The sequence below is a fragment of the Mesocricetus auratus genome, unplaced genomic scaffold (genome assembly GCF_017639785.1).
Source record: "Mesocricetus auratus isolate SY011 unplaced genomic scaffold, BCM_Maur_2.0 Super-Scaffold_100004, whole genome shotgun sequence".
NCBI classification, from domain to species: domain Eukaryota; kingdom Metazoa; phylum Chordata; class Mammalia; order Rodentia; family Cricetidae; genus Mesocricetus; species Mesocricetus auratus.
Genome location: NW_024429189.1, coordinates 7871513 through 7896743, shown reverse-complemented (window position 1 = coordinate 7896743; position 25231 = coordinate 7871513). Strand labels below are relative to the sequence as shown.

Below are 25231 nucleotides of genomic sequence, written 5' to 3'. Positions count from 1 at the left end.
TGGCATCGCCAACCAGTTTTATCCCGCCGAGGCCCTGGGAGATGTGTCTGGCGAGGCTCTCAGGCCGCCGATTGGCTGGCTGGGCGCAGGGGGGTGAGGGAAGGGGAGGATTTTGCAAGGGGGACATGGCTGAGTGGACTCAGGAGTTAGAAACATTCGCTGGAGCTTCTGTTTCCAGAGGAGGGAAGAGAGGGCGGCTGAGTCCTAACTCAGCAGGCCAGGAAATACTGGGGGAGTGGAAGATGAAAGTCTCTGGGCCTAGGGATGTGGTTCTTTGGGAACTCTTGGGGTCACTGACCACCAGAGTGAGCTCAAGGTCGCTCTGTGACACCCTCCAACCCTCCTCTGCCCCTGCTCATGGGGAAGGGCCATTTTTCTTGCTGGGTGAGAACATCGGTATGAGGGCGCTTTGAGTAGAAGCCCACTCATGTAAGATGGCCTTTCTTGCTGATGTGGCCCTCTCTAGGGCAGATGCCTCATCAACAATAAGCTACTTTCCTCGGGCCACCGAGACTTACCCACCGCTACGTTAAGGAAAATGGTTGCTACCAAGGCCATAGGCACTTTTCTCTCTTCTCCACCGTGCACAGCCATCAGCTGTCTCTTTCATCCTTTGAAACTGGGAACTTGGGAGAAGAGTTTAAAGGAAGCCGGCAGAGCTTAGATTTCACTTTATCCTGTGCCTTCGAAAAGCGAAGGTTTGAGCTGCCCCGTGGCGATGATACAGGAGCCAATGGCTTCTGTGATGTGGAAGGTATCCTTTGGGCAGGAGTAAGACGCCCTTAGTGGTGGCAATGGCTGCCACTCCCATCTTCATAGTTATTCTCTTTGATACTGAGTCACTATTCAAGGGGACATGGTGAGCATGTGGGAAGCAAATGTTCTGGAGAACCTACAGGCCAGTGAGTCATGCCCCCCCTCTACCCACCAGCAATCTTAGACCAGATCTCTGGATTTAGGATTACAGCTGAGAGGACAGCCCTGTGGGGCAGGAGGGACTGTTCTGCCTTGAGGGGGTAGAATAAAGTGCCAGAATGAGGAGGAAGCCAGAACGGGGGAGAGGACACTGGGGTGTTCAAGGAGATGTGTTGCATGCACCTATGTATGAAGACTCACTACTTTATCAATTAAAAAAACAGTTATTTCACAACCCGCCTATCCTTTCTCCCATCTCAATTTAGGAGAAATCTCATCGTTCTGTGAAGAAAGAGGATGTGTGTCTGTAAATGATGGTTAAAGGGCTCTAAGTGACAGCATCCAGTGCACAGTCGTTTTAAACGTTCCTGGGTTGTTATTTAAGGCTGCTCTATAGTTTTGGAGGGTCCAGGTAATCTAACATGACCATACACACTTGGTATGGCACCTAAGGACCCCATGGACTATTTTGCAGTTCTGCTCCTGCTCTTCCACTGGGGGGAAGCTGTGGGGTGAACAGGCCACAGCAGAGATCAGATCTGCCCCCTCTCCACAGGAGGCAGTACTCCAGGCTATCTGAGAAGCCTTGCCCACAGTTTTGAAAAAAGCCTCAGAAGTTCTACCAAAGCCAAAGGTCTAATAACCATGAAAACTAATGAACTTTTCTAGCCAATACTCTTTATATTGACCAATAAGACAGTAGTCTTTTCTTCCATGTTTAGGCCAACAGCAGGTTATTGCAATAATCTAATAGGAGAATGTGATGTGCACCTGCATTCAGCTACTTATCAAGGAGAAACAGGCCTACATGCCTCAAGGGCACCCCTGCTTCAGGCTGCAGGTGACATAGATGGCCAGGAGGACACTAAGCAGGGTTGATCTTCTAGAACCAACCAAGAGTAAGAACACCATGCCTTGCCTTCTAATTACTGATTTCTTGCAACCTAGACAGAAGAAGAAATGTCATTAAATAGTACCCAGGTACCTGTACAAAGCTTCTCTGGTCTCAGTTTCCTCTTTTGGAAGATAAAAATGTTGAAAGACATGTATTTACTAAAACTTTTTCTTCAAGCTCCCAACCCTCTCTTTGACTATAGTTAAGAATTTCAAAACACAGAGTTCCCTTTAAAATACCAATACTCCCACCCATTCTTCAGTTTGGGGCACACAAAGCTTTTCCCCCAGGGCTGTCAACCAGAAATCTGTAGTTTAAACCCAGTTACAAGTTTTTGGTTTTGGTTATGTTGTTTTGTTTTTGGGGGGACAGTGTTTCTCTGTGTAGCCCTGGCTGTCCTGGAACTCTCTCTGTAGATCAAGCTGGCCTCAAAGTCAGAGATCCACCTGTCTCTCTGCCTTCTGGGATTAAAGAGCCACGACCACAACGTACCACAACCACACAGATTTCCCCCCTTTCTTTCTCTCTCTCTTCTTCAGTTACAATTCTTATCATCTGTGTTTGTCCAAGAAAATTTAATTTGTTGCCAATGTTAAAATGTAATAATGAATAATGCTGGTCAACTTCTAAAAATCTGAGAAATCTGGCCACATATTTCAGTGTCTGTGGAAATAAATATTCCTTTAGGCTTAACCTCCTATCCATTCCTGGTGACAGTGACAATCCTATGAACAGATGGTAACTTTTTGAGTTTACATAATATTCTGGGCCTTTAATGCAGCATTGGTCTGGTGAGCTTTCAAATGATGATCGCTTGGCAGCATGGCTCTGGTAGGAGTAGAATGAATTTTCTGGGTGCCCCTGGATGTGAGGTTTTCAGGACTAAACAGGGGTTGCCCTGGCAAACCAGGTCGACTTCATCTTACCAGCTGATTAGAGCTGGGTGGTTTGTGTCTTTTGTAAGTAGCCCAGGTTTCAGCAGACTACTGGATGAGTATGAGTGTTTGGCTACACAGGTGGAGTCCTGGTGCCTGTTGGTTTAGGTGACCAACCTTGTACTTCCTTCAGCATACTCTTAATGGTACCCCAAGTACCACAGCAGGGGAGACCCAGAACTTCATCTTCCTCTTTGACATGCAGGCACAGAAGTTTCCCTGTGCAGTCTTCCTGGAGCACAGGCATGGCATACGGCTCCCTCCCCTCTAACAGCCTTTCTCCCCAACTCAATGGCCACTCCTGGACCAATATGCATCCTTTAGGGATAAGCGCACACTCCACTCTGAGTTAGAAGGCGAGTGTTCCAGACCCGGTTGTGTGGAATGGGTCCATCCCTTCCCCTGGAACCCCAGTTTCTTTTTCCGTGGGATGTGAGATGCAGCGGGGTAGAGAGAAAGGGTAGGCCTACCTCAAGGATGAATAGACTTACAAATGCGAAAGCCCTTTGAAAACCAGCTAGGTACAAAAGTTAATTATTATTAGACAACAAAGGCAGAGGCAATACACCCAAGAAGGCAGAGTTAAAACTTCTCTAGCATTTTTCAGTAGGCATCGGTTCCTTTAATCCTTCCCCCAAAGCAGGATGAGTTTTTCAAAAGCCTCCCGAGTGAGAACCTCAAGATAAAGGGGCCAGTGAGCATGCTCTTGCTTGTGCTTGCAGAGCTGCGAGGTGGGGGCTTCCGTGAGAGGAGCCATGGATGTCCTTTGACCTAAAAGGAAGGAAGCCCAGGTCCTGGCAGACAGAGGGCTGGTCCTGTGGCCTCTTTCAGCCTGCAAACTTTGTGGGTTTGCTCTGCAAAGAGGAGACATGCACTGAGCACCTGGTGTCTTCTCACCGCTTGCTCCCCCAGGAACAAGCCCAATCCTGCCATGGCCTCATGGGATTTCTACTTCTGTCCTCACACTTTGGGGAAATGGCCAGCAGCCTGCCCTGGGGCCTCCTGGTGACTATGCTTGAGAATCAATCATTAATTATTCTGATCCACTTCCCTGAGGCTTTCAAAACAGAAATAGAAATACAGGTCCTGGCAGGTGAGAGGAAAGGGCCACTGGCTGGAAAGGCAGTTTGGAAAAAGCCACCAGTGGCATGTGTCCAGTTGGGGAAGGTTGCAGGTGTGACCTGGCGCACATCCCTCCGCTTTTGCCCATTCTGTAGCCCCTTGGCAGCGTTTACCTTGGCTGCTCGAGGGGCAGCCTGGTGCTCCTATGGCTTAATAAGAAAAATCCTCACTGACGTAGCAGAAAAAGGGAAAGTGACTAAAGGAGTTATACAGGGGCTAGAGGGGAATTTCACATTTCCCTCGCCTACTAGTAGTTTTTAAAGTTACTAATAATGAGCTGTATTCTTTTTCTTTTCTTTTCTTTTCTTTCTTTCTTTCTTTTTTCTTTTCTTTTTTTGGTTTTTCGAGACAGGGTTTATCTGTGTAGCTTTGGAGCCTCTCCTGGAACTAGTTCTTATAGGCCAGGCTGGTCTCCAACTCACAGAGATCCACCTCCCTCTGCCTCCCAAGTGCTGGGATTAAAGGCATGCACCCCCACCACCCAGAGAGCTGGGTTCTTTTTGTGATCTGCTTGCCTGCAGAAGCTATCCTGACCAAGGGCACTCTGCAGGCAGGATCAAGTAAGCAGCAGTGACCCAGGCCTTGCGTTAGGTGCTGGCAATTCTGCTTATTCCAACCTGATCCCTCCCTCTTCCCAGCACCTACCACTCTCCCTAGGATGAAGGTTTCTGGAAGCTAGGGTGTGGTTAGAGTGAGGTCAGACCCCATGGTGGGAACATACCCCCCCCCCTGCCATGAGACAGAGAGCAAGCAGCTCAGCCAACAGGAATGCCCTCCTCTGACCAGCCTAGGTCAGCAGGAGTCAGGGTGCAGGAATCCTTCTACCCGTTCCAGGGCACCAAGTGGGCTACCTTCATGATAGCAGTTATTGGGGACGTGCCAAGGAAAAAACCCAGGCTGGGACTGGCTGTATTCTCTGTGGGCCTGGAATGCCAGAGGTTCCTGCTCTTAGCAGAAACAACAGAGTAGGGTCAGCCCTCCCCAGTCCCTGGCAGTGCCCAGAGTACCGACAGAGGGGCCATCAACCTTAAGGGTAGGGGGGCTGAGTGGAGGTATGAGGGATGGCTCGAAGATTCGGGAGCTCTAACCTGACTTTTGTCCCCAACCTCTCAAACTGTCCTCCAAAAAACTTCTGGCACATTCTGAGCAAAACAAGCTAAAATGTTATATCTGCTCTCCTGAGAACCTGGGTTCACTTCAACAGTCCTTACCCTCACTGTGTCTGGAGGAGCAGGGTTAGGACTTGACACCTTGCTCTCCCCTTTCTTTTCTGATGGCTCTCCTCACTGCTCACGGCTCTCATACTAGAGTGGGGGGAGCATCATCTTGAGAGAATGCTAAGTAAGGAATCCTTGTGATAAAAGCAGCTGTCACGTTACATGCTAAGTATTACTAAATGCCAGCAAGACTGAATGCTCCATAGACCGCCCATGTATTTACTATAGCGCCCGGTGAAGTCAGGATCTGAAGGTACCTGGGACACAGACCTTGCTCTGGGTCACACAGCCGCTGAGAGGTGGCATCTTGGTCTGATCTCAGATGCAGCTAATACCCCACCCAGCATGGTTTCCTCTACCTCATGTCTGTATTAGGGCATGAAGAGCAACCATGACTTCAAGGAAGCTCATGGATGGAAGTCAAAAGTAAAGCAGAGAGTATGTGTCAGTTTCGGGGACCAGTGGCACTAGAGGACACTTTGCCCATGGTGAGGAGGCACGTACTCTGTGTCCTCAGGGAGACTGGCATGTCAAGGAATGAAAAGAAGTGGATGTTGTGGCGTACCTGGACACTTGCAGAGTTCACGAGGCACAGATATTGCAGACACTTGTTTAAGCATCAGTCACCTACCTCTGTCTTTTCCTAATTGTTGTTTAAAAACCTTTCTGATATTAGGTGTCTCATGACGAAGGAGAACCAAACGCCCTTCCTGTGAGCTCCATGCTGTGTGCTGCAGCCCTGGTTACTTCCGTTCTCTTTGCTTACTTTTCCAACATAGCTTTGTCAGTCCCCCTCCCTCCCTCCCTCCCTCCCTCCCTCCCTCCCTCCCTCCCTTCTTTCTCTTTCTTTCTCTTTTTCAAGAAAAATCACTTCCTTAAGGCTCGGACCGGAAAAGGATGGAGGAGAACCCGGGGACGAGGCGTCACAGGTAAGATAGACCTGTGTTTTCCTCTGTGTTCTGGGTGAGTTTGAGCGGGTACTCAGCAGTGCTGAGGCCTCTGTCCTGCAATCCTCATCCCCCCCATTCATGGATAGAGCCTGCTCTGTCATCTGTGCTGCCAAGTTGTAGTCCTCAGCTGGGGCTGGGTGAGGAGTTGTCTACATCAAGAGAATGACAGAGCTGTGTGCCTCGGGAAAGTAAAGTCATCCACCTCAGGTACCACCGGTGCCTGTGTGGGGATCTCTCAGAGTAGTTTTGTAGTGCCCTGCAAAATTGAAATGTACCCAGAAGACTGTCTTCTGTGTCATTATTAAATATTATTGTTATGACTTTATAAAAATTATTAAATGCTAAACATTTATCAATAAGTTGTATTAAATTAAATAATATTACTTTATAAAATATTGTTACTTTATAAAATATTAAATGTTATTACTTTATTTTTAATGTTACTACTTTATAAAAAAGGTTTGTGTGTGTGTGTGTGTGTGTAGATATTTGTACAGGGGCCTGTGGAGGTCAGAAGGGAGTGTTGGGTTCCGTCAGAGCTGGAGTTACAGGTGTTTGTGAGCTACCTAATGTGTGTTGCATGTGCACCGTGTGGCATATGTGTAGTGTGATGTGTGTGGTATAGGACAGGTCTATAAGAGTGTGCCAGATAAGAGCCAGAGCTTCTTTAGTGTGTGGAATGTGTTGTGCCTCTGTGGTATGCATGTGTCCTGTGTGTGTTTGTGTATGTTGTCTATAGATATATAAGTGGTATGCTGGGCCAGTGGTGTAGGGCATTTGTATGTGTGTGCATATGGCGGGGTGTGTGGGGTAGTGTGTGTTGCTGTGGTGGCATGTGTAGTTTAGGGTATACATGCCAGCATGTGGTATAGTGGGGTGTCTGTGTTATGTGTGTGGCGGTGATTTGTGTGTGAGATAGGCTACAGGTGACAGGGAGTATGCATGTGTATGATATGGCGGGGGATATGCAGGGGCAGTATATGAGTTGTGCCTAGTGGAGTATGTGTGGTGGGTGTATGATACGGGCAGTGTGTGGGTGCTGGGGTATGTGTTTGGTGTGAATAATGTATGTGGATAGGTGTGGTACACACAATGGGGTGTGTGTGGTGTAGTCAGATGTAATAGTATTAATAATGTGTGTGCGTATTGCAGTGTAATGATGGGGGGGTCTGTGGTGTGCTGGAGGGTGTGTGTGTATATGCGTGTGTGTGTGTATTCGTGTGTGTGCATGTGTGTGTATGCGTGTGTGTGTGCGTGTATGTGTGTGTATGCGCGCGCGCACGCGTGTGTGTGTGTGTGTGTGTGTGTGTGTGTGTGTGTGTGTTACAAATAATGTGTATGTTATGGTGGAATGTATGTGGTATGTGATGACATCCGGGAGATATTTGGAAGTGTAAAGGAAGTCATGGGTCCCAGGAGGCATGTTAAGAACTTTGGACTTTGTACTAAGAGCAGAGTGATTTTAGAGAAAAATAAAAAGGAGGGACTATATCTGGGTTTTAGAAAGTTCTTCCTGGGCTAAGAAGCTGGCCCATGCTGCGGCTGCTGCCACCACTCTTCCCTTCACGACCGCGGCCACAGCTACAGCGAGGATCATTTCTACTGTCCACTTCATCTGCGAGTACTCAAGGCACCTTGTGGACTGCAGTCCGGCAGCGTGAAGACATTTTCCTTGGCCATTCCAAAAGAAAGCAGAGCACGTTGTCCCCTGTGTGTGTTGGACGTGTGACCAAGGAGAGAGCATGTGAAGACTGAGCTGTAGGTCTTGAAAACACCACGAAGGTTTTCTGGTAGCTTCAGAAGCTGTGCTGGACGGATGAGAGTCTGCGGCACGAGATGTCATTACAATTCTGCCTTTGGTGTGCAGTACTGTTAGTGACTGTTTGCTTGGCTGTGACAAAATCAACTTAAGGAGAAAGTAAAGGGTTATCCTGACTCGCAGCTCAGGTCCATCATGGTGGGGTCCAGCAGCAGAGCTGGTCATACTGCATCTGCCATGAAGACGCAGAGTGAGAAACGCATGCTTGCAAGACCTCAGCTCTCTTTCTCCTTTACACAGTCCATGATCCCTTGCCATGGGAATGCTCCCGTTCGGAATTAAGACTGCCCTTTAAGCCCAGAACTCAGAAGGCACAATCAGGCAGATCTCTGTGAGTCTGAGACCAGCCTGGTTCAAACAGAGAGCTCCAGGCCATGCAGGGCTGCATATTGAGACCCTGTCTCAAAAAATGATGTGTCTTTCCATATCAATTAATGTATCTGAATTAATCCCCCACAAGCAGGTCAGAGGCCCATCTTCCAGGGGTTTCTAAATGTTGGTCAAGTTGACAGCATAATCATCATAAAAAGCTATGCTATTTCGTGGTTGGAGGGTACAGTCCATCATGATGGGGAAAGCATGACTGGTGTGAGTGTGAGGCGGTTGGTCATATTGTACCTGCACTCAGTAGGCAGGGAGTTGAATGCTGGGACTTCACTCAATTTTTCATTTTTATTTAGTTCAGGACCCCAGCTCAAGGGATAATGCTGTTGACATTCGAAACTAGTCTTCCGGTCTCAGTTAAACCTCGCTGAAAACGCCTCACAGACACACCCACAGGTGTGTCTCCAAGGTGATTCCCGTCAAGTTGACAATCAAAGTTAACCATTACAGGCAGTTCAGAAAGCATTCCTGTGAGTCAGGAAGCTGGGTTTCTTGGCTGGATACTGAGGCTCTGGGACCTGGAAAAGTCACGTAGCTTGCCTGGGCCTCAGTTCCCCATCTTGACAACGAAGAAATAAGAAGAACCTTTCCTAAGTCCATGCCTTGACTAAATCCCTTAGTACCTTGGCACCATGTTTCCTTATTGGCAATAAAATTGCTTAGGAAATCTTTGATCCCATTTGGTTGGCTCTTGTGGACAAGCGGGCATAAAAACACTTTGGAATCCATACTTGAAACAATGCTTTTGGCTGACAACTTCATGGGGAATAAGTGTTATCATACATCCATGATCCTGATTAATAATTTAAAATAATTAATTAGTTAATTCGTGAATGGTCTCTGTGTGTGTGTGTGTGTGTGTGTGTCTGTGTGTGTCTGTGTGTCTGTGTGTCTATGTGTGGACAAATAAATGATTCCGGCCTTCCATCTGAGACCCAAAGCCTTTGGTCATTTCTGCCGCTGCAATGTATATGCCAGACTACTCACTCAGTCAGCTCCTGGCCAGCTCGTCTGTCTCTGCTCCCTCCCCATCGAATTCTGGGTCATCGAATTCTGGATCGAATTCTGGTCATTACGTCTGTGCAATGATCGCTTTAATCCAGTGAACCATCTTCCACATTTAATACATTTGTCGACTTACGTATATTACTATATGTATTATGCAAAAATTTCATGTCATATGTAATGCATATGACGCATACGTGTGTGTTTAGAGTATACTGTGGCAGTCGTGAAATTTTAATATGTTCTATTCCAATTCAGTAGCTCACTAGCTTATGTGAGAAAACTGGAACATTCTTCCGATGGCTTCCAAAGTCCTGCTATGTCGTCAGTGTTTGCCGCAGCCCACTCTTCCACCCCTGTCCCCCATTTCCTTCTATATGCTGTTTGTCTGTTCTGCTCCAGCACCCTGGACTCTAGTTTTCTCCGACATTTCAGGCTCGCTCTTTCTCTGTGTGTTGTTGTCCACTCCCTACTTAGTCTGATGTTCATTCCTTTACCTCTGTGAATTTTTTCTCTAGGTCTCACTCTTGGTAACATCTCTGCTTCCCTATTCTTACCCCTGACCACTGTTTTAACTCTTTCCACCACCCACACACAGCGACCTTGCTTACGTATTTACTTCTTTGTACTAGCATCTGTTCCCACAAGAGCAGGAGGCCCTTGTCAGTTCTGTTTGTTTCTGAATAATACTCAGCCTGTGTCTGGCACACAGGTGATATTCAATAAACACATGCTTGCGTGTGTGTTTCATGGAAATGTGAGCCGCCAGGGTAGCACAATGACCTCATTGTGATGTTGTGATGCTAGGCACTAGGTACACAGCCGTTAACAGGACAAACATGGGGCTGGAGTCTCAACCGAGTAACACCTCACTGGATTTTGGCAGTTAACAGCAGAAACAGAAACTAAGTAGTCCCTCGCTTTTTACCTGGGGATGCCACCTACTTTTCTGGCATTCTTTCTCCCTAGAGATGAGGAACCTCTGAGTAGAATGCAGGTAGGATAGGACACGGGACCATGAGCAGAGTCAGCGAGTAACTTTCCCTGTATTCTGGTGACAGTAGGGACAGCCAGACCTCCCTCCTCCTTTTGCACTTAGTCTTGCCACTGAGGGCTCCCAACCCCTGGGCAAAGGTTATAGCATCTGCTGCCCAGGGGACATGTGACCAATGGAGCGCTGCTGGGTTGGAACAACCTGCACAATCAGGTCATTGTGCTAAACACACAGGTTCCCTGTGCCAAGCCACACCCCATTCCAGTACTACCAGGCTATTTGGAGCCCTATTTACAGGGTCCTGGGCAGTGGGTGCTGTCCAAATGATTCTGGCGAGGTTAATGTCTCTCTCATTTATTTTTGCCATCCTGGGAGAAGTAGACAGGAGGAGGAAGACATAAGTCCATCCTGCCTTGAGACCCTATGAAAACTGGTAGACAATGGCAGAACCAGTGTGGTTTGCATCGGTGGCATTTGTCATGGATCATTTTCCTTCAGCATTTGCTTTGAATGGCAAAGACTTCACAGCAGTTTTAGAAGTTCCAAATTTCCCTCCTATGTCACCAGGTCCAAGCATTCCCATCATCACCAGGAAACTATCTTCATGGAACTTGTCCTCTGTAAGCTAGTTTATAAAAAAAAAAGGATTTGGAGCTGCTGAACTCTTGGTCACCCGGGGTAAACTTAAGAGGACATATCAAGCTTTCTTGGAGAGAAGATGGAGCCAGGAAGGAGCCACTTTTAAAAGCTGTATGTTCTTTGGCAGGCCACCTACTTGCCTTTAGCTTTAGGGACAGGATCTGTAACATGGAGATGGTGCCAGGACGATCTTAAATGGAGTGAGAGTTACACAATATTGTCTTTTACAAAAAAAAAGTGCATTTGCTTCTGTCCTAGACATGAGTTCTTCAGGGACTATGCATCCTGTTTCATTCCACAGAGTCACTCAGTGACTTTAAGGAAATTCCATTCCGCTTAGGTTATTGTTCCCACTGTGATGACCTTCAGAGAGATGGTATGGTAAGGTAGCATGAAACTTGGTCACAGCAATCTTGATTCTACTGGGCATGTTAACCAGGGCCATCCCTCCACTCGGAACCTGATACACAGCGAGTGCTGAAAGGTGGTATAGCTGAATCGAGGATTCAAAGGTAGTTACAGCCAGTTTGAATCCTGTATACTTGCTATGGGTTCAGAGACCTCAGTTCAGCTTTATTCTAAATCCTCAACATACCTGTCAGTAAAAATCGGGAAAGGACAGTAATGGAGTTTCCTAATGGCAAGATAGTAGCTTAAATTCCAGGCACAGTCACCTGAGTCCCTTGATTATTACTCTGGCTGTTGGGACCAAGCAGGTGATTTTAGTCTGCCGCAGTTTTGCTCTCCAGAGTCATGGTCAAGGGAACACAAGCTTTTACAGTGATCCCCCTCTCCCCACCTCCTCCTCTGCTAATGTTAGGTGTTCGGTGCTGTCCATGGTGCTGTGGGCCTACCCTCTTTACTATTCTTGATGCCTTTGTCCCTATGGAAACGGCCCTGTGACCTTGAACTTTGACAGTCTTGGGGAGTCCACTGCACCACTTACAATGGCACCTTAACAAGTGGTGTGGGCTCTTCTGCTTAGTTCACTTGTGAGACAGGGGTAACTTAAGACATGTACGTGTGGGTTGTAAGGCTTAAAGGAAATGAGGCACATGCACAGGGCTGTGTGTAAGCACTCTGCAAACTCGGTGATGATGACAACAATGACAACAATGGTAATGATGACGATGATGATATAATGATGACCATAGCTTTAACCCCTGACCCTTCTTAGCCTAGGATGTCAAGCCACTGCCTATACTCTCAAGGGCAGGAATGGGAGAAAGGTACCTTCCCAGTCCAGTAGCATCGGCAGCAGACTTGCTCTAGTTTCCTCTCCCCACCGCCGAGTCTCCAGGCACCTTACTCTAATTAAAAGTATTTATCCTCCATGACACTGGCCTTCATTTGCCTGATAGTATTCTCTTTATATAGCCTCAGTATCAGAAAGAGCCACAGGGCTAACAATCTTCCTACCACATCCTGGGTAGTTAGGCAAGCATACCCACTCTGCCTGGACTGCCCCTGGAACTCGGCACAGAGTGTCTGTCACTGCTGGCCCTTGGTAGCTCAGTCTGGTTCTGCCACCTGAAGAACAGGCTTGGGCTCCTGCTGGGAAATATGTTTATAGACCATGTCAGTCCTTAAAGACTGAATGCAGGAAAGCAGGTGTTTGCTGACCACCTGTGTTTGAGACTGAGATCTGGTGGGTAATTCAGAGAACAAGTCGTAACTAACCTTTCCTCCAGAAACCCTAATCGGAAAAAATGTGTGTTGGAGATTGCACCGAAACTTTGATATAGAGCAGATGTTGGGGTCACAACTGTGGGAAGGCTTCATTCAAGCGGGGTCTGGGGAATGGAGCACAGAGAAAATTAGGATGTGACTTGCTAGGACTGGGCCCACATTTTTATTTAAAAAATCCTCTGGGACTGGGAATGAAAAAAGAGTCTTGATATAATAAACACTGTCTCTACTACTGAGCTCAAACAGCCCCTGCTCTTGGTTTCTTAAGATTTAAGAGTCTGGGCATGGTGGCACTTGAGGCAGGAGGATTGCAAATCTCAGGCCAGTCTGGGCTATGTAGTGAGAGTGAGACCCTATATAACACACACACATCACACACACACACATCACACACACACATCACACACACACACATCACACACACACATCACACACACACATCACACACACATACACACACACCACACACACACCACACACACACATACCACACACACACACCACACACACACACCACACACACACCACACACACACCACACACACACACACACATCACACACACATACACACACACACACCACACACACACCACACACACACACCACACACACACCACACACACACACACCACACACACACACACACACCACACACACACATCACACACACATACACACACACAAAATAATAGAATGTAATAAAAAGAGAAAGTATTATTTCTACATGTGTGATGTTTTGTCTGCATGTGTGGCTGTGCACCACACACATGCAGTGTCCAAGGAAGCCAGAAGAGGGAGTCAGATTCACTGGAACTGTGAGCTTCCAGGCTGGTGCTGGGATTCGAACTTGGGTCATCTGGAAGAGTAGCCAGTGCTCTTAACCCTTGAGTTTTTGAAGTTTTAAAAAAAATGGGACAAATTCCCGTGTCATAAAGATGGTGACAAACAGGCATGGGAACTAAACACGGGCCAGCTGGTTTCTTATGAGTCCAGAAAAGAGGAAGCGTGGCTGAAGGGATGGGGATTCTTCCCCCCAGGTGCTCCTATGGGATCCTGCTGTGGACCAAGGAGATAGTGCACGCCTTCTGCCTCAGTCACCTCTACCTCCCAGTTGGTTCTGAGCTTTTCTCTGTAACTCTCCTCAAGCTTGCTTACCACCCACTCCCGTCTCCTTCCCTTCCACCAATGTTCACCCTCTGTCTCGGGGACAAGAAGGCTAGACAGATGCTGAGGACCCCCTTCTCTGCTTCCGCTTAGTGTTCATTTCCTACCTCAGTCTGAGGTGAAGACCCGTCCTCCCAACTGCTGTGTGCTATTTCAGATCTCTGTTTTAGGAATCCCTCTTCTTCTTGTTGCACTGGGGAACAATGAGAGAGAGAGAGAGAGAGAGAGAGAGAGAACGTTGGGGGCTCCTGAGTTTTATATCTGCACACAGGTTCGATACAGAGTAGACATGAAGGAATGAATAGATGAATGGGTGGGTCTGAAGTCAGTGCAGAATTAACCTAGACTCCCATGTTACAGACAGAGGAGGTAAGAATATGGGCAAGGGGTATGGAGCTGTTAATTCACTGACTTGTTTCCTACTGGCTCTTTGTTCTTCCAGAGTTTAGACCCCAGGATCACACACTCCCATGCCCTATGTGACAGTCTCGAGGAAACAATATTCTCCATCTCACTCTGTGTACATCCGATCTCCTTTGCAGTCTGGATGGACAACCCAGCAGACAGGAATACAGGCAGGTGGACAGTAGGCCAACTACTTGATAATCCAGGTTAGACAGTGGCAGAAGAGAGCCGGGTAGGATTTTAGATTTGTTTTGGGTGCACCTTGAGCAACTCATTCTTCTCTGACAGTTGGCAAGGCATAAGATGAAAGCCTTTCATTAGTGCTTTCTCAGCCATGCATTGTGGAGTAAGTGAGCTTGTTTCTTTACCGTGAGTGCTCTGCTGAATGGGGAGGGGCAAAAGTACCTGGAATAATCTCAGTAACAGGTGTCCCCAGGGGGAACTTCAAATAACATGATTTCCTGTCACCTCTGTGCATTTATCATCATTGATCAGCTGATGAGGTTAGCAATGATCTGTTTTACAGATAAGTAGAGTGAGGCTCTAACCCAGGGATGGATCCAGTCATCTGCAAAGTCCTGGGATCACCCATGAGAGCCTTGTAAAGAGAGGACCCACTCTTTGCCTGGGAGAACCTGCTTTACTCACACTGTTGTTTGGACATCAGCACACATTGAGGCTATCGGGAATGTAACTTTGTGAATGACCATTACAGTTCTCAAAGAAGAGCAGATGAAATCTTTTGAGGCTGCATAGACAACTCAAAACTACTCAAGCCAGGTGTTGGTGGCACATGCCTTTAATCCCAGCACTCCGGAGGCAGAGGCAGGAGGATCTCTGTGAGTTCGAGGCCAGCCTGGTCTACCAAGCAAGTTTCAGGACAGCCTCCAAAACAATACAGAGAAACCCTGTCTCGAAAAGGCAAAAAACAAAACAAAACAAACAAACAAAAAATAACTACTCATCACAGATCTTTAAAAGCCTTGGGACTTTCCTAGAACACTCGATTGTCATTATTCACTTGTGCAATTTGGGGGAGGGATGTCTAACGGAGAGGTTATTATCTTAGGTGGAATGAGTAATGGTAGGACAAGGGTGATTTTTCTGTTCCCGCTCCTTTTGAGTTACACCAAACTTGGATTATTAGTTCTGCACTACCCCCAAAAAGAAACTAAACTTCAAGTTTGGAACAGTTTACCTGCCTTGGACTTGAACAGTAGCCATTGTCTTGATAGGGAATTAATGGTTCGCAGATGAGAATATTCTTGAAGTGGAGATGCTGGAAGGAAGAGACCTTTGGGATTGTGAGTTCCCCAACCTGTGAATCATGTGATCATGAAGAAGAATCTTGAGTTGGTAAGAGAAAGAAAAGGTTCTCTGGATTTCTATAATACCTTGGGTGATGCTGGTGAACAGCTGGATTTGGGGACCATTCAAACAGAAATCCTTTAAGAATGATCAACCTTGGTTCACTAGTATGCACTTGAAGTATTAACTACTCAGGAGGCTAAGGTAGGATGATGGCTTGAACCTAGTAGCTTAAGACCAGCCTAAGCAACACAGTGAGACCCTGATATCTCAAAAGAATAATAAAAAACCCTTTAAGGTCCAAATTTTCATAAATGTATCTACACCTCTCAGAACAGCAGCATCAAAATCATCTGGAAGCTCATTCAAAGTGGCAGTGCTTGTGTTCATCCAAGGCCTGCAAAATCAGGCAGCTTCAAAGATGGGTTCAAGCCATCTGTGATTAAAATACAAGGGACTTTAACGCTTTATCAAGTCTGAGAGCCACTATTCTTCAGTAGGTATTCATTAGTTTTATCACAAAGCTGATTTTATTTTAATGATTTCAGCATTTGTTTTAGTTCAATGTATAGTGGAGTGATGAGTTTATCACCTGGCATGTTATAGCCTGACTCAAAGATGTCCCCCAAAAGAACCAAATTCAAATAACTCCCAACTGCCATTCACACCCTCTGTAGTTCTTTCTTACATGGGACCAAGATCAGTCTATGTGACCACTGAAGGGTAGCCAATGGTGTGCTACTTCTGAGTCTATGTTCTTTCTTGGGTCATCTTTCTTGGAAAAGTCAGCCACCATTTCTGCAGAGAAACCCATGCTCTTTATGGGTAACTGTTGTTTACTGCCCCCAGCCATTCCATCAATATGCACGTGCAGGACACATCTTGAATGCGCATCTTCAGCCTAAGTCAGCCACAGGTGGGCAGCATGACCACAAGCAACTCCACAAGGAACACTGGGGCAGGTTCATCTGGCTATTAGTCCCTGGGCTTCTGACCCTCAGGAATAAATATTTCAGCTAATTAGTGTTCATTGTTCTAATTTGTTATATTAGGAGAATCTGTTACAGACCCACAGAGAATTCATATAGACTCCATTTTCCTAGCTTCTCTAAGAATCTATGTCCCTGACCATAGGAACGTTCTCTCATTGGATGCTCAAAACATATTTCCGTGCTATAGAAGAAAATGGGTTTCCCATTAGTTTTTCCTGAGTTCTTTTGATCTCCATGCTTAAACAGAGCCTCACTCTGTCATGCAGTTTTGGGGGATGTACATCAAGACTGCCATCAAATTCCTAGAGAGAATTCTTCCAAAGGCAGACTGAGAGCCCCACCTTTCAGAATTAGAGGAAAAGAGAGAAGAGAAGGTCTTACTCATCATAGGAGTCCCTCCATTTACCATCTTGTAATTCTTTAATCAACTAAAGCCCGGAACCAGTCCCGGCCAGAGCTCACACACTTTTCTTGTAATCTTCCTTCTAGCTCCTGTGTCCTTTCACTAGAAATGGAACTTCAGAGGAGGCCATGAGGAGTGGGGAGGAAGAGGCAACACACACAAGGTCTCTGAGGACAGGGCAAGGCCAGGAGGAGCTGCTCTAGGTCTTCCAAGTCCATCTCTACACTTTAGCCTTCTTTCTGGGATTCTCAGGTGATTCTTTCCATTGTTTGGACCCTGCCTGTAATTCAGGCAGGTGTTACCAGGCGGTGGAATATCTAGATTCCAATCTCAGGTGACTTGCCTGTGACTCTCCACAGGAGCGGGTCACTGGGAAGACAGAGCTTAGCCATCACTCTCTGAATCACTACTTCTAAACATTCTGGGTGTGGGGGCGCTAATTATCGAGAAAGTGCTTCTTCACTAAGTTCCATAAATCTATAAAAGACATCACTGTATAGCTGCTTTTTTGTTTTTTGTTTGTTTGCTTTTGTTTTTCAACACTGGGTTTCTCTGTATAGCTTTGGAGCCTGTCCTAGAACTCATCCGTAGATCAGGCTGGCCTTGAACTCACAGAGATCCGTCTGCCTCTGCCTGCTGAATGCTGGGATTAAAGGCGGACACCACCACTGCCCAGCTGTATATCGACTTTTTGTTGTTGTTGCAGTGACCAAACACCATGACCAGTGCAGCTTATAGAAGAAAAGGATTTATTTGGGCTGATAGTTCCAGAGAGAAAGTCCATAATGGAGGGGAGGCAGGGCAGCCAGCCACGAGGCATGGCAGCAGGAGCAGGAAGCTGAGAGCTCACTTCTTCAAACTCACTCACGACGATAGTGGAGTGCAGCAAGGCTATGAACTCTCAAAGAGGCTCTCAGTGCCTTCCTCCAGCATGGCTGTGCCTCCTATAATCTCCCTCAACTGTGCCACCAACCGGACCCAAGGGCTCAACTATCGGAGCCTGTAGGAAACATTTCTCATTTAAACCACCAGAGTCAGCAACCCTCTGTCCTGGCTTTGTTGCCTTATCTTTAAAGAGAAAGCTTTGAGAAAAGTGAGTCTAATGGTGAACTCTGAACTTCTAAGATTTCCCAGTACAGTATTTGTCACAGGCCTGTTTCATTTTTGAATTGTCGTAGTTCTTAAGGCTTTAGGTTATTCTCCGTACCTCCTTTCCCATAGTTTACTTGAGCTCTTTCCCAATAGCCCTGGAAAGTTGATCTTCTCAGCTTACTCTCATTATTTTTAGAAACATCTCTCCATCACCTCGGTCTCTGTCTCTTTATTCACACCCTCTTTTCCCTTCTCCTGTTGGAACTGACTTAGTTGCTTCCTTGAGCTCTCTCATTCCTTCTCTGGTATGCTGCTCAGGCAACAATGGGCTATTCTTTCACTTGCAGACTCCATAATACCATGAAAATGAAGACTGGATAATGTAACCCAGATCTTTAGGGTCACTTTCTGGCTCAGGTTAATCTTGATTTCTAGAAAATTAAAGACTCATGAAGGCCAACCTCCTCCTCCTAGTGGATACTCCAGAATGTGTTTTCTGCTTGAAAATCTTGGATAGAAGTCCATAATGGCAAGGACTAATGTTCCACACATGATCTGCTTGTATCTGTGGTGGTTATACCTATGGGATGGTTTCTGGATAACATATATTTGAATTAATAGACCAAATCAGACCTTCCCTTGTAATATGGAAATTCCAGTCTAAGACTTAGAATATCACTACACCACTGGCTTTCCTGATGTTCCAGTTTACAAACGCCAGAAGGTGGGAATTTTAAACTGTATAGTATGAATCAACTTATTCTGATGAATTTGTCTGTTTTTCTATCTATCATATATCAATATATTTATCTATCTGTGTATCTATCTATGTATCTATCTTATCTACCTCGACATCTGCTTACTAATCCATTCATGAGATATATATTTCCATATGTCTTCTATTTCCTCTAGAACTCTTATACAGCATTTCTACAGTTCATTATAAAGTAGTCATGAGTGCCCAGATGCACTTAATCCTCAGGCTTTGCATCTCCCTTTGCCTTGCTTTAATTTTTTCCTTATCCTCGATGCCCTGGGCATGTACTCTTCCTCCTATACAATGCCACCAAGTCAATCCTTGCCTCAGGCTCTGCTTTCCAAAGATTGTGGGCTGAGACGTCTGGCCCCAGATCACAAAGTGTCCTTCTGGTTCTCATTTTTATGCTAAAGTGCTTTTAAAGCATGTACCAGTTGTGTTTAATAACGAATTTCATCATGACATCGTCATATACACGCATTTACATATATGTGCATTCCAATCACATTCGCCTCTATCACCCTTTCTTACCCCCCTGCCACTCTTCCGATCCCCTTACTCTTCTCATCCAGCCTGACTCTACTTTCACGGCCTTTTACATTTAATTTGTGTGTGTATGGTGCAAGTCAATGAATTTCATTAGAGTTGCTTAAAGGAACATGAGCTAGGGGTTCTTTGTAGGGACATTGGCACCTTACTAGTGGCTACACCACTGAAGAAAGTGTATCTTCGTCCTGGATTTGAAGCCAGTTGGGATATTTGCATTCTCATTTCAATCCCTTTCTTCCTTTCCCATGCTCCATTAAATATTCTTTTAGTTTTCAAGTCTACTTTCCGTGGATTTTCTCCTTTGTTATTTTAATAATTTTTAAAATGTATTCTTTGAGATTTTCATGTATAGAACACGTCATTTGAAACCTTCATATACAGAATGCATTCATCGAAACTGTATGTGTGTAGAATGCATCTTGATCGTATGCACCTTCAGCATTTTCAAATCCTCCCATCCATCCCTGAATTCTCTTCTTATTTGTTTATATTTAATAACTCATCGGGCCCCATTAGTGCTGCCCATATGTGCATGGGTAAGGGACCATCTGCTGTGCCATGGGCATCCTACCGAGGACCGTATCCCCAAAGAAAAGTTGGTCTTCCTTCTTCAGCATCTATGAATACACTTAAGAACTTCTGCAAAAAGCGAAACCTCTTTTTTTCTCACGGGGTTGCTTTTATTTATTTCCGCATCCAACCTATGCAGAGGCCCTGCCACAGCCTGACCAGGCTTGAGGTACTGGGGTGCCTCCAGAGCTACTGGCATAAGGAAGAGGTGGGCACCCAGTTCCCATGAAGGTCTCCAGGCCCCATGCAGGGACAGCAAGTCCGTGAATGAGAACCCTATTGAGCTGCATGTGGAGGCTCTGGAAACACCAGGGCAGCAGGAGTGAAGGGAGCCACCAGGAGCAGGGCAAGGAGGCCTCCCAACAGACCCGAACAGGGCAAATGAGAGCCGAGCCTGGAGTGTCCCCACTGTGGGCCCAGGGGCTGAAGGCACAGAGCTGTGTCGGCATGGAAGAACCCCGGGCGCACTCTCAGTCCAGAGCAAGAAAGCCCAATGAAAACCCAGCTCGAGGTTCTCTCTGAAGGGTGGCCTCGGATCCTGCGTGCACGGCACAGTGACACATAGTGCTGAGGTCACTCATGACTTTCCAGAAGCATGGCCTCCTCAATGACAAAAAACTCCGAAGATCTCCTCCCAGTCATCCAAGCTGCTGTCCAGCTCGCCAGTGTCCACCCCTCCCCGTAGTTCTAGACGCTAGTTCTGCTTCATGTAGAGTTCCTGGCCCATTTTCCGGTACTGTCGGGAAGTCCTCCATCATGGTCCCCCTTCTTTCCACTTCTAGCTCAAGTGATCTTTGTGCTCGAAGATCTTAGTATTTCTTCAGATCTGATAAAAATATGGAAAGCTTCATGACTTTGCGTGTCATCCTTGCCCAGGGGCCACGCTAATCTGCTCTGTATTATTACAATTTTAGTGTATGTGCTGCTGAAGTGAGCACTAATTATAATTATACCTCCTTACAGAGTTTAGCTTGCTGCCTCTGTTTGCTAGGGCTGCCATAACAATAGATGACACCCTGACGGCTGAAGGAGTCGGAAATGTATTCTCTCACAGTTCTGAATACCCGAACTACAAATGAAGGTACTGGAACAGTGTTGCTCCTCCCTCCGTTTTTCCCAGCCGCTAGTGGATCCAGAGGTTCCTTGGCTGTGATGGCCTAGATGTAGGCCCTGCCTCGACCTGCAGATGACTTCTCTCTTTCTGTGTCTTCATGTGGCATTCTCCTCTCTCTCACAAAGTCACCTGCTATATTGGATAGAGGGCCCTTCCTAATAATCTCATATTGACTTGATTTTATGTGTCAAGACTTTGTTTCTAAATAAAGTCACATTCTTGAGTGCTAGAAATATTTTGGGCAAGCACAGTTCAACCTATGGTTTCCTACACATGCATCCTTAATGCCAGAATTCATTCTTTGCCTTGCAAAGCCTCATTCACAGTATCTATCTATCTATCTATCTATCTATCTATCTATCTATCTGCTGTTTGTCTGTCTGTCTCTCCTCCACACCCTCTCCTCTTTCTCTCTGCCTTGAACCTAGAGTCTTGTTCATCCTAGGCAAAGACTCTACCACTGAGCTACACACCACCTCTTCCACCCGTATTTATTTTTTATGTGATGCCAGTGTTTGTTAAATTGTTCTGAGACTTCTAAAAATATTCATGACACTCAAAGTGTGGACAGGCCCCCTTAAAAAGGGAGTCAGAGACACCCAGCATAATATAACTTTATTGTCATTATTATAGTAACCTAGATTCAGCCTACTGAGTCCTGAGATTTTTTCCCCCAAAACAGGGTTTCTCTGTGTAGCAGCCCTGGATGTCCTGGAACTCGATTTATTTACCAGACTGGCCTTGAACTCACAGAGATCCACCTGCCTCCACCTCCCCAGTACTGGGATTACAGGCATGCGCCATCATTCCCGGCTTTGGCTGAGATTTGTAAAGATTAACTTTTAATTTTTATTTTACGTGTTTTCATGTAGGGATATGTGCATATGATTACAAGTGTCCACTGAGGCACCAGATTTCCCAGAACTGGAGTTATGCATATTTGTGAACCACCTAAAAGGGGGGGGGGTCCTGGGAACTGAACTTAGGCCCTTTACAAAAGTAGTACATGTCCTTAGCTGCTGAGCCTTCTATCTAGCCCTGGTTGAGATTTTTAAAACAAACCTCACAAAAGCACATGTTGGCAGAGTCCTGGCTGATTTCTGATGTGTGTGTTTGTTTGGTTTTTTTGTCTCGTTTTGTTGTAGCTGTAGTCATTTGGGAAGAAGGAACCTCAACTGATTTAATGCCTCCATCAGGTTGGCCAGTAGGCAAGACTGTAGGGGATTTTTTTTTTTGATAAATGATTGATGTGGGAGGGTCCAGCCCATTGTGGGTGGTGCCATCCCTAAGTAGGTGGTTCTGTGTTGTGTAAGAAAGCAGGATGAGAAAAACATCAAGACCAAGTCAGTAAGCAGCTCTCCTCCACGGCCTCTGTTTCAGTTCCTGCCTCCAGGTTCTTGCCCTGCTAGAATTCCTGCCCTGACTTCTCCTCTTCTAATATCAGAGTGGGACAGAGATATGAAAGCTAAGTATACTATTTTCCCACTGTGTTTTATCACAGCAACAGAAATCAAAGCAGGGCAGGCAGGCATAAGAAGACCAGTTTTATAAATTACATGTTCATGATTCCTTGCACCTTAATCCACATGTTAAGCTTTAACCACACCAGTTGCGTGATATTTGGAGATCAGGTCTTTGAGAGGTAATTAGGGTGTGTGGGTGGCGCCCTTGTGATGAGATTAGGGCCTTTATGGGAGGAGTGAGGAGAGAGCTTACCTCTTCTCAGTCTCCTACCCCCTCACCTCTCTCACCTTCTCAGCTATGTAATCACAAATCAAGTGCCAATTATGCTGACCTTGGAATGTAGCCTTTAACTTTAGGCCTTAGCCTTCTAAGTATGCGCAATAATCATTTGTCGTTTAAGTAATCTAGGCCACAGTAAAAATAGCTATTGAGCTAATACTTAGACCTAGTTCAGGTCAGCATGGACACTGTTTTTCTCATATGTGGTTTGTCTGGAATCTCTCATTGCTATATTGGTTCTGCTTTTGCTTCAGAGCCTCTGGTAGAGAGGCTCACACACAGCCTTCCTGCAAATGGGGCTGAGTGATGGACTTTTCTTAGGTGTTTATCTTGGCCATGAAACTTGATACACTTGTACCCAGAGACCTATGCATAAGCAGTTGTCATTTCTCTGAAGCTCAGTTCTTAGAACTTCATTCCCTATTCATCCAAGACAACACAGCATGATGATGTGCACAATTCAGGACTAGAGTAGACTGTAGAGAGGACCTGCTTTCTCAGTGAAATGGCAGGTGCTTTGAGATACATCATACCTATTTTTATTTATTTTATCATTAGAAAGGGCAGAGTCTGATTCAGATTGGCCATTCCTGGAATGGGTAGAGATTCCCAGCCTGCAGTATGGTCATGGTACAGCATGTATTCCTGTTACACATGTCCATTCTGTGCCATTACCCCCACATCGGGATGGTAGGGAGAGCGTTAGACAGTGTCTGAGGTTCATGTAAACACAAGCTTACAGTTGGAAAGGTTTTAGGAACCCACACATTGCCCCAGCTTGCACTAGAGTTATCTAAGTAAAGCAGAAACAGGCTAAGGTATCACAAAAGGACCAAAAAACCCTGTGTTCTCAGCCTCAATCCTTAGAGACCTTTCCTCATCCAGCGCTCTGTAATCATTGCACATAGACTCACTTGGCAATTATTACATAGGCCTTGATCTCACAGGGACTTTAAGGTTAGAATAAGAGAAAATGGAGGCCTAGAAACTAGAGTCATCCATGAATCGCTCCATGCTTTTTCCTACAAAAGTCAGGATGAACAGCTCTCGGGACCTCTGCCCTTTATGGCTGTCTTGTGCTCTTCCCTACACCTGGCTCTGTACTGATCCATCGAGGACGGCAGAACCCAGCAACCACATTAAGTCAACTCTTTGTTCATGGACCTGTTACATGTCTGTCTCTTGAAAAACAATCACTTTGGGCACTCGGCACAGCTTTATGAATAGACACATAATTCATAACGCTGCAGTTGAGACATCTTCTGTAGACTGGTTAATTTACAAAGAATAAACATTTCTTCAGCTCAAAGTGATAGGATCTGGAAAAATCGCAGGTTATCGGGCCTCATTTTGCTGGTGAGACTTTGGAATCTTAAGGTGGCTCAGGGAATCACAAGGTGAGGGGAAATGTAAAAGAGCCAAAATGGCCTTTATAACTGAACTAGTCAGGAGGTAACTCACCAACCCACTGAGTTTTCAAATGGCTTTAATCATATACAAGACCTCATGACCAAATCATTTTTTACATGTTCTGCTCTGTTACATGTCTTAATACCTCACGATAGGTGTTAGATTTCACTGTGAGTTTTAGTGGGGTTATTCAGGCCACAGCAGTGTGTCTTGGCCTTAGAGATGTTGCACAGCAAAGCTACCCAGGGGTTTGCAGCTGCTGAAGGAACTGGGATGCAGCTCCAGGATGTGTGTCCCTGAGCATCCTCCGCACAGAGCCTACCCTGAACTCGCCAAGCTGACAGCTTTGCTGAGGTGCAGCCCCCCCCACCTGCCACCCCACCAGACCCAACTAGAGCAGTCTCGTACCTGGACAGGCGGGTGCAGACTGCACATCTGGTAAGTGATTCATGGAGAGTGTTACCTCCTGCCTGACAGGCAAAAGATAAACAACTCCCCGTTAAATCTCACTTAATGCTGATATTTATAAATTTATTCAGCCTGTGTTTACTGAATCGAGAGAATGCCTAATAACATAGCCTGCTTCATCTCACATGTTCCCACTAATGAGAATGAAAGTATGGACTGCTTAATAATTTTTTTTAGCACTTGGTTTGCTTTCCACTCCCTCTGCCCACTTCTGTGGATAGTGGTTTGTATTTTCACTTGTTGTCAAAGTCTGCAAAGTTTGGGTCTCTCAGGTGTTAGTGAGGACAGGGTTGGAGCAGGCCTGGAGAAGTTTGGTAGTCAAAGGTCCCCAGGTTGAGCCCTTTCCCCATGCACACAGCTCACCTCGGGAAACACGGGTGCCTATGTGATTGGGACATTCGGAAAGGAAAACAAAGCACATTGCATTCCTTGCCTCAGTTTGGGCCAGGGTCGAGGTATTTGTGGAGATTTCAGGAGAGGATTTAGAGCAAAGGGGAGGTGACTAGTGTCCTTTATTTTGAGCAATAAAGATGTTCAGAAGGACCAAATTAACATAGGCAATTAACAGGTCTGCAATGCCTCGGAGGTGGTGGTGGGGATCTTTCATCATTATAAATTTGTTAAACATGAAGGCCTGCTTTCCCGGTATTTCTTCCAGGACAAGATGTGTTGGCTGCAGAAGCACAGTCCT

The 25231-nt window shown here is 46.0% G+C and overlaps 1 non-coding gene across 1 annotated transcript; it reads right to left on the bottom strand.

Moving 5' to 3' along the window:
• Positions 1 to 20636: 20636 nt before the first annotated feature.
• Positions 20637 to 20743, bottom strand: LOC121140635. Its single transcript, XR_005877553.1, has one exon. It is a non-coding gene; the product is annotated as a U6 spliceosomal RNA (small nuclear RNA).
• Between the last annotated feature and the right edge of the window lie 4488 nt (positions 20744 to 25231).